We start from the raw sequence: 9,399 nt of genomic DNA on the forward strand, positions 1-9,399 counted from the left end.
TCTAGTATTTCACTTAAAAAAAAGGATATTGCTATCCAAAATTTGAAGGATCATCATGGGGAAGAGGTTTGAAATGTATCTATCACTCCCAAGAACAAATTCTTAGTCAAGACCCGAGAGGAAATCTCTCTCCATACCAAGCCCCACAGGGTTCAAGCATTTTTGCCTGGCACATCCTTTCCCAGAGAATGTATGGGATTGTGTCTCTGGAGTTGTCTCCCAAGATTGACCTTTCCCATCCATAAGCATGCCCAAGTATAAACATTAAAATATTTTTAAAAAATCCCTTTCCCTCTATTTCTACTACATTCTGAAATGGCTGTAGGAGAGAGCCTTAAAAATGGGGGCAGTTCCATAAAACTGGAATGAGGATACTTGACTCATCTCTGGGGGCAGAAAAAAAAGTACCAAATTTTATTAAAACCATATGAATTTCAGGTGTGTTTTGTCTATTTTTTGGAAAAATGTCATGGGTATCCTGATAGGGACTGCATTGAACTTGTATAGTGCTTTGGGCAGTATTGCCATTTTGATAATGTTAATCCTCCCTATCCATGAGCAGGGGGTGTGCCTCCATTTCTTAGTGTCCTCTTTTATTTCTTGAAGTAGTATTGTGTAATTTTTCTTGTATAGGTCCTTCATGTCTTTGGTTAAACTGATTCCGAGGTACTTAATTTTCTGAGGTACTATTGTGAACGGGGTTGTTTTTTTATGTCTCTTTCTTTTCTTTCTTTATTTGTATATAAGAAATGTATGGACTTTTGGGTGTTGATTTTGCCACTCTACTAAACTGACCTATTGTTTCTAGGAGCTTTTCTGTAGAGTCTTTAGGGTTTTCTAAGTATAGTATCACATAGTCTGCTTGACCTCTTGATAGCTTGTGATAGCTTGACCTCTTCCTTTCCTATCTGTATGCCCTTGATACATTTCTCTTGCCTAACTGCAAAGGCCAGGACTTCCAGTACTATATTGAGGTGTGGTGAAAGTGGGCAACCTTGTCTTGTGCCTGATCTTAGAGGAAGGCTTTTAGTTTTTCCTCATTGAGAATGATACCTGCTGTGGGCATGTGGTAGATGGCTTTGACTATATTGAGTAAAGTTCCTTCGATGCCTATTTTGTTGAGAGTTTTCATCATAAATGGGTGCTGGATCTTGTCAAATGCTTTCTCTGCATCTATTGATATGATCATATAGTTTTTATCTTTTGTTTTGTTGATATGATGGATTATGTTCATCGATTTCTGAATGTTAAACCATCCTTGCATCCCTGGGATGAATCCTACTTGATCATAATGTATGCTCCTTGGGAAAAAGAAGATGGTGGCATCACCCTCCCCAGCTTCAAACTGTACTACAAATAAGTAGTAATTAAAACATCACGGTACAGGGCTAGAAACAGACCTGCAGACCAATGGAACAGAGTTGAATATTCTGTTACAGACCCCCAAAGATATGACCATTTAATCTTTGACAAAGGAGCAAGAAGTGGAACAAGGAAATTCTCTTCAACAAGTGGTGCTGGGAAAACTGGATAGCTACTTGCAAAAAAATGAACTCTGACCTATGTCTAATGCCAGGCACAAAAGTCAGATCAAAGTGGATTAAAGATCTCAATATCAGACATGAATCCATAAGGTACACAGAGGAAAATGTAGGCAGAACTCTCCACGATATTGAAGCTAAAAGCATCTTTAAGGATGAAACAGCACTGACCATGCAAGTGGAAGCAAACATAAACAAATGGACTACATCAAACAAAGAAGTTTCTGCACTTCAAAAGAAACAGTTACATGGACGCTGGTGGAGGGATGGGTACTTGATCATTGTATAACTGAAACCCAAGCACAAAAATTTGTAAGTCTATAACTGTACCTGTGCTGGAGCGATAGCACAGCGGGTAGGGCGTTCGCCTTACATGCGGCCAACATGGCCGACCCGAGTTCGATTCCTCCGCCCCTCTTGGAGAGCCCGGCAAGCTACCGAGAGTATTCGATATGCCAGACACAGTAACAACAAAGTCTCCAATGGAGACGTTACTGGGCCCGCTCGAGCAAATCGACGATCAACGGGAGGGCCTTTACCTTTACCTTACCTTATAACTGTACCTCATGGTGTTTCACTAATAAAAAAAATAAAAATAAGAAACAGTTACAAAAATACAGAAAGAACCCACAGAATGGGAAAGAATATTTATTCAATACCCATCTGATAAAGGATTAATATTCAGAATATACAAGACACTAGTAGAATTACACAAGGAAAAATACTCCAACCCCATCAAAAATGGGGATAAAAAATAAACAGAAGTTTCCTCAAAAAGAAATACAAATAGCCAAAAGACACATGAAAAAAATGCTCCACATTGCTAGCCATCAGGGAGATGCAAATCAAAACAACAATGAGAAATTATTTCACACCACAGAGACTGGCACACATTCAAAAGAACAAAAGCAACCAGTGCTGGCGTGGATTTGGGGGAAAAGGAATGCTCTTTCACTGTTGGTGGGAATACCCACTAGTCCAGCCTTTCTGGAAAACAATATGGACAGTCCTTCCAAAACTAGAAATTGAGCTTCCATATGATCCCGCAACACCACTTCTGGGAATATATCCTGAGGATACAAAAAAGCACAGTAGAAATGACATCTGTACCTATATGTTTATTGCAGCACTGTTCACAATAGCCAAAATCTCCAAAATCTGGAAACAACCCAAAGTACCCTAGAACAGATGATTGGTTAAAGAAACTTTGGTACATCTACACAATGGAATACTATGCAGCTGTTAAGAGAGATGAAGTCATGAAATTTTCTTATAAATGGATAGACATGAAGAGTATCATGCTAAGTGAAATGATTCAGAAAGAGAGGGACAGACATAGAAGAACTCACTTATTTGTGGAGTATAAAACAACATAACATGAGGCTGACTCCTAATACAGGGGACAGAAATATTGCTCCATAGCTGGAAGCCTGCTTCATGAGCAAAGGGGAAAATGCAGCTGGAATAGAGAAGGGATCACTAAGAAAATGATGGCTTCAGCACACACATTGGGATGGGAAATGTGTGCTGAAAGTAGATAAAGGACCAAACATGATAATCTCTCAGTGTCTGTATCACAAACCATAATGCCCAAAAGTAGAGAGAGAGTATGGGGAATACTGTCTGCCATGGAGGCGGGGGAGGGTGGGAAAGGGGAATAGGGGGGTATACCGCCAATATTGGTGGTGGGGAATATGCACTGGTGGAGGGATAGGTGTTTGATCATTGTGTTATTGTAACCCAAACATGAAAGCTTGTAACTATCTCATGGTGATTCAATAAAATTAAAAAAATTTTTTTTCATGAAAAATTTCTTTGTTCAATCATAAAATTTTTCTGGGCAATGACTCGGCCAGGCACTGTGTTGAAAATGTGAAGACTGAAAACACCACCCAGTGACCAGGAGGACAGCTCAAAGTGATGGAGTGCAGAAATGAGCAGGGTCCTGATGTTGGTCCTGATACTGCACAGTCCTGGGGGCACCCCTGGGAGTGTATCTGGTACCCCCTGTGTAAAGAGCATCAAAATGCCAGGCCAAGCACCCAAACATCAGGCTTGGCAACCTTTGGCTATGTATAGCTACAAGTGTCCCCTGTGCCCCTAAGCACAGCTAGGAAGCCCCCGCCCCACCTCAATAAACAAAGTCACCATTCTTATGTTGACAGAACAGAACACAGTCTAGTGGAGACAGAGAGGCGAATAGATTATACAAATAAAGCTTGATACAAGTTTTACAATCACCACTCCCTTTTTCCTGGCAGATTTCATTGTTCTTCACTTGGTTCTGATATTGACCAATCATTCTGAATCTTCTAGATTTTTCTCTCTTTAGCTCTAACTTTTCTGGGGATAAACAATGCTTATGTGTTATGAAAGCATTGGATGAGGTCATTTACTATTAGAAACAGATGGAAGACCTGAGTTCTCCCCAGTACCTGTGCATACTAGCAAAACACTACTTAGAGGTATTGTTAATAATCTCACAACTCTCATAGAGAGTTGCCCTGGCTTTTCATGATACCTGAATTCCCAGTTCTTCCATCAAACTACTTAAAACTACATAAAATTCCTAATCAGCACGGCCCATTTCATAAATTGAGATACTTTCACTATTCAAATATCTTTTTGACTTTAAAGATTTGTACATTAAGAGGGCTGGAGAGATAGTAAAATGGTACAGCATTTGCTTTGCACGTGGCCAACCTGGGTTTGATCTCCCGTACTCTCAGGAGTGATCACTAAGCGCAAAACTAGGAGAAAGCTCTGAGCACGCCCAGGTGTGACCCAAGCCTCATGCAATAAAGATTTGTACGTTAATATTGTAAAAATATAGGTGACATTTCATCTAATTTCTTACAATAAAACAATTTTCCACGATCAACCCACAGATGTTATGAAACTATTTGCAAATAATTCTTCATAAAAATATTTTAAAAGTTTTGAGTATGAAATTATTATTTGCATCAATTTTTCTGGTTTTTTTTTTGGAGTCATGCCCAGTATGATCAGAGATTACTCCTGACCGAGGGCTCATGATGACTTCCATAGTGGTCAGGGTGACCATTGGTGCTCGTGATCAAGCTGGATCTTCTACAAGCAAAACAGGCACTCCAGCTCTCTGAGTGAACTCCACAGCCACCTAGAATTTTCTCTCTTAACATTTGTTTTTAAAAACATTTCTTAGAGGATCTCTAATGCCAACATTTTAAAAGGGTGGTAAGGTGTTAAATCTGATTTCTGTTCAACTTATAACACATGCTCAAAAGTTCTCAATTTCCACAACTCTAATAAAGTAATAAGGAAAACAGAAGTAGCATTGTACCAAGGGGTGACAGAGGCACTAGGTGAGCTACAAGCAAGAGGCAAGTATTTAGGGGAGCTATTCTCCTTTCTAAATGGTCCCCAACGGCTAAGGCATTTAAAAACATTTGTCATGTTAAAGGTATGATGACAACTTTAATTTCTACAAAGTTAATTTTTCATACTGTAGGTTATCAAAACTGCTCTTCAAAACAGGCAGTGAATCGCCGGCATCCAAGACCCTCTTCATTCACCACTATAAAAAAATTATTTTCCTTATTAAGACACTATGATTTACAAAGTTATTCAGAGTTGGGTTTTAGGAATATTATGTCCCAGAACCAATGTTGCCAGCAGGGTCAACCTCAGCACCAGTGTTTCTGGGTTAACTCCCTGCCACCTCAAACCCCTGCCTACCTTCTTGGCAAGCATCTTTTTAAGTTTTTGTTGAGAAAATACATAAATGCACCCAGCTAAATATCAAAAGAAAAAAAATAAAATGAGGGTTGGGAATATAGGTATTTTTTTCGGTATAATATTTTCTTCTAGCTACCCAAAAATGTTGGCTGCGTGCAAGGGAAACACCTTAACGGATTCCTCCTCCCCTCTCCGAGAGCCCGGCAAGCTACCGAGAGTATCTCGCCCGCACGGCAAAGCCTGGCAAGCTTCCCGCAAAGTATTTGATATGCCAAGCACAGTAACAGGTCTCACAATCTTACTGGGCGCGGTTGAGCAAATCGATGAACAATGGGAGGACAGTGACAGTGACACAAAAATATGCACGTAGGAAAGAATGGACACAAAGACCATAAAGAATTAACAGGAAAGGAGAGTATAAGGTACCGATTACACTAGGTTTCTCTGCCACTCATTTTTATGAGAGTCTGGGTTCTTAAAAAAAATAAGATCTACATCCAGAGCTGACTTGTGAATAGCAAACTCGGGAATCAAACTCACACATGCAAAGATGTGCTCTTCTCACTTGGGCTAGTTTAGTCTCCCTTGGTTTCTGCAGGGAAGTCTTCTAGTTTCTCAGTAAGCCACCTCGGTCCTTTCTGTTGCACCTATTTTTGCCTAAAGATTTATGGCCCTATTCTCTTCTGTGCCATCTGAACAGGGCTTAAGGACAGCCTTGTTGTCACCTCTTGAACTATGCTTTTCCTGTGTCGTCACTTGAATGACATGCTTTTGTTCCCGGCGTCTGTGTTTGCTGTTTCCATTAGCCACTATAGGCACTTGCTGGAGATGCATTTGTTCCCCTTTTCAGGATACTGAAGTATTGATACTACGAATTTCAGATGCTCCCACCCAGACTTGGAGTCTTTCTACTATCTACTAACATACCTACCTCATTTCAGGTTAGACCTAATAACAGACATGTTTCACGTTGTTAGTTCATTCCTGTATTATTTGTTGGTACAGAAAACGGTCCATTTACACCAAATAAATAACAAAGCCCAGCATTTATATGGTCTAGTCCCTTCATCTTTTCAAACATTTGATCTATGTTTTCTTTCTTCTAATCAGTAGGGAATCATGGATTGCTAACAACTTGCTTTTTAGTCAACTAGTCTAATGTTTAAGGTCATAGCTTTGACCAGTGACTACTTCTTATCAGGGTCCTCTGTCTTTCTGGAAAAATTTTATATGACCTTGATAACTTTCTTGTTTCGTGGCACAACAAAAATCAGCTATTTCACATCATTCGAGGCCAAGCAAACAATGAGATGCTTCTTCAAGGACCCTTCGTTTCTTCTAGTGAAAAAAAAATTACAGAGAAAATGAGAACTTGGTGATAGCAGGCACTGTGGGAAATGTTCCTAGGTTATTTCCCTTGCACACTGATTTTATTCTATTTGTCCTATACATTCAGTGTTAATTTCAGTTTATTTGAGCAACTTTTAACTGTAGTACTTTGCATATTCTCTGGTATAAGAATATTTTATTTTGTAACTTGACAAAATGTTCCCAGATAACCACTCCAATATCAGTATAAATAACAAAGCAATGACTACAGCGTAGCATTGTGCAGTAATTCCTGGTTTTATTTTCATTTATTTTGGGGAAGTGTTTCAGGTGCCACCTGGCTGTGCTCAGATAAAATCGTGTGTGTTTTTTCTACACAAAGATCAAGGAAGGACTTTTCATGCAAATAATATTCCATGTAAATGAGAATTTTGTATTTAGACTAAAAGTTTCTCCTTTAATATATGATTCAAAATTTATATATTATGAATTTATAATCTAATATATTTTCAATCATCAAAAACTGGATATGGGGGGGGCTGGAGTGATAGTACAGTGGGTAAGGTGTTTGCCTTGCATGCAGCTGACCCAGGTTCAATTCCCAACATCCCATATGGTCCCCTGAGCACTGCCAGGAGTAATTCTGAGTTCAGAGCTAGAAGTAACCCCGGTGCATCACTGGGTATGACCCACAAAGCCAAAAAAAAAAAAAACTAGATATGGGAACCAGAGAGTTAGTACAGGGGTTAAGTTATTTAAAATTGCCTTGCATTCTGCCGACACCATTCTAATCCACATGTGAGCTCCTGAGAACCACTAGGAGTCACTCCAGAGCATAGAGCCAGGACTGACTCTTGAGCACTGCCAGGAATGCCCTCTGCCACCCACCAAACATTAAAAAAAAAAACCATAAATTTTTAAGTTAATTACAGATGTTTCTAGTGTAGATATTTAATTTCCTGAAGATTGTTGGATAAATTAAAATATTTATTATTTGAGGGTGGACAGAGAATACAGGGGGCAGGACGCTTACCTTGTACTCATAGGCCCACGCAGGTTCAATATCCCACAGGTCATATGGTCCCCTGATCCCAACCAGGAGTAAGCCCTGAGTAGCACCACCAGAGTGGCCAAAATGTATATGCATAGATATAAATATAGATATAGAAATAGATATAGATATATGTGTACACATATCTGTATACATATGTACATGGTGTGTGTATATATATATATATTGCTTAAATCTTTATGACTTCAAACTTCTGAAAACTACTTTAGAATATCAGAAAATAGAAACAATGCAACAAAATAACAGTTCAGTAAAAGTATTATGTACATTTATATGAGGTAATTGCATATTTTAACTTCAGAAATCAAACCTTGTATTCGTTACATATGTCAAGAAAAAAAATCACATGCAACATTCCAGGTTCATTATATAATATATATGTGGTTGCCTTCTAAAATTTAACAAGTTTGTTTGGGGCTTTTGAGGGGGATGGGGGATCACACCTGGCTGGACTCAGGGTTTATTTCTGCTCTGGGTTTAGGGGGTCACTCCTGGCTGTGCTCAAACCCTATGTAGTGCTGGGAATTCAATCAGAGTTGACCACATGCAAGGAAATACTTCGCCTCCTGTATTATTTGTCTGGTCTTTCTAGCACTATAGCACTGTCCTCCCATTCATTGATTTGCTCGAGCGGGCCCAGTAATGTCTCCATTGTGAGACTTGTTGTTACTGTGTTTGGCATATCAAATACGTCACGGGGAGCTTGCCACGCTCTGCTGTGCAGGCGAGATACTCTCGTAGCTTGCTGGGCTCTCTGAGAGGGTTAGTAGCTTGCAGGGCTCTCTGAGAGGGACGAAGGAATCAAACCCAGGTCAGTTGGGTAGGCCACAAGCAAGGCAAATGCCCTACCTGCTGTGCTATTGCTCCAGCCCCTCGTCTTTCTAACAGCTTTTAAGTACATATCACCTAATAGCTAAGAGGACGAAGAACCTCCGGCTCCGGGCACATCTCTTTGATTACACTGTTCTTTCTGCAATAACATATGCCTCAGAGACCTGGGCCCTACAAAAACTGGGTGAGAACGGTATTCGGGTCTCCCAAAGAAGAATTGAAAGAGCTATGCTTGGAATATCACATTTCACTCAAATGAGAGAAAGAATCCGTAGTTCTGACCTCCGTTGACGATCAAGAATCAGGGACGGTGTCTCGTTTGCCAAGGTGTCAAAAATCAGATGGGCTGATTTAGAGATGACCACTGGACTAAAGCCATTAGAGACTGGATTCCATGGGATGTCAAAAGACCGCGTGGCCACCCACCTACCAGATGGTCAGACTTCTTCATCAAGATCATGAAAAATCGGTTTGAGGCTCTTCATGTTCCTAGAACAAACAGATGCCATTGGGCTACACTAGCACGCAACAGGGACAAATGGAGACATTACTGGCGCTTGCTCAAGCAAATCGATGATTAACGGAAAGTCAAGTGATCAAGTGATCACCTAATTTTTAAATAGATATTCTAGAAAACCCACCAGTTTAATTTTTGTTATTGCTCCAATAATTTTTGTTTTGTTTAACCCCTATCTTTTGAGACGAGAAACCTTCCTCTTAGGAAAGATTTTAAAAAGTCAGTACTTTTCTCTTTCCATATTTATCTTGGACTCAATTTCTTTCAATCTTGATGTTAATTTTTCTCTTATAAGTAAGTTAAACTTTAACGTTTTGAGCTGAAATGTCTGATTATCAAAATCCAGTCATTTGAATCCACTTAATTTCTATAACACTCTACTTTATATATCT

This window comes from Sorex fumeus, unplaced genomic scaffold (assembly GCF_029834395.1).
Source record: "Sorex fumeus unplaced genomic scaffold, SorFum_2.1 ptg000061l, whole genome shotgun sequence".
Lineage (NCBI taxonomy): Eukaryota > Metazoa > Chordata > Mammalia > Eulipotyphla > Soricidae > Sorex > Sorex fumeus.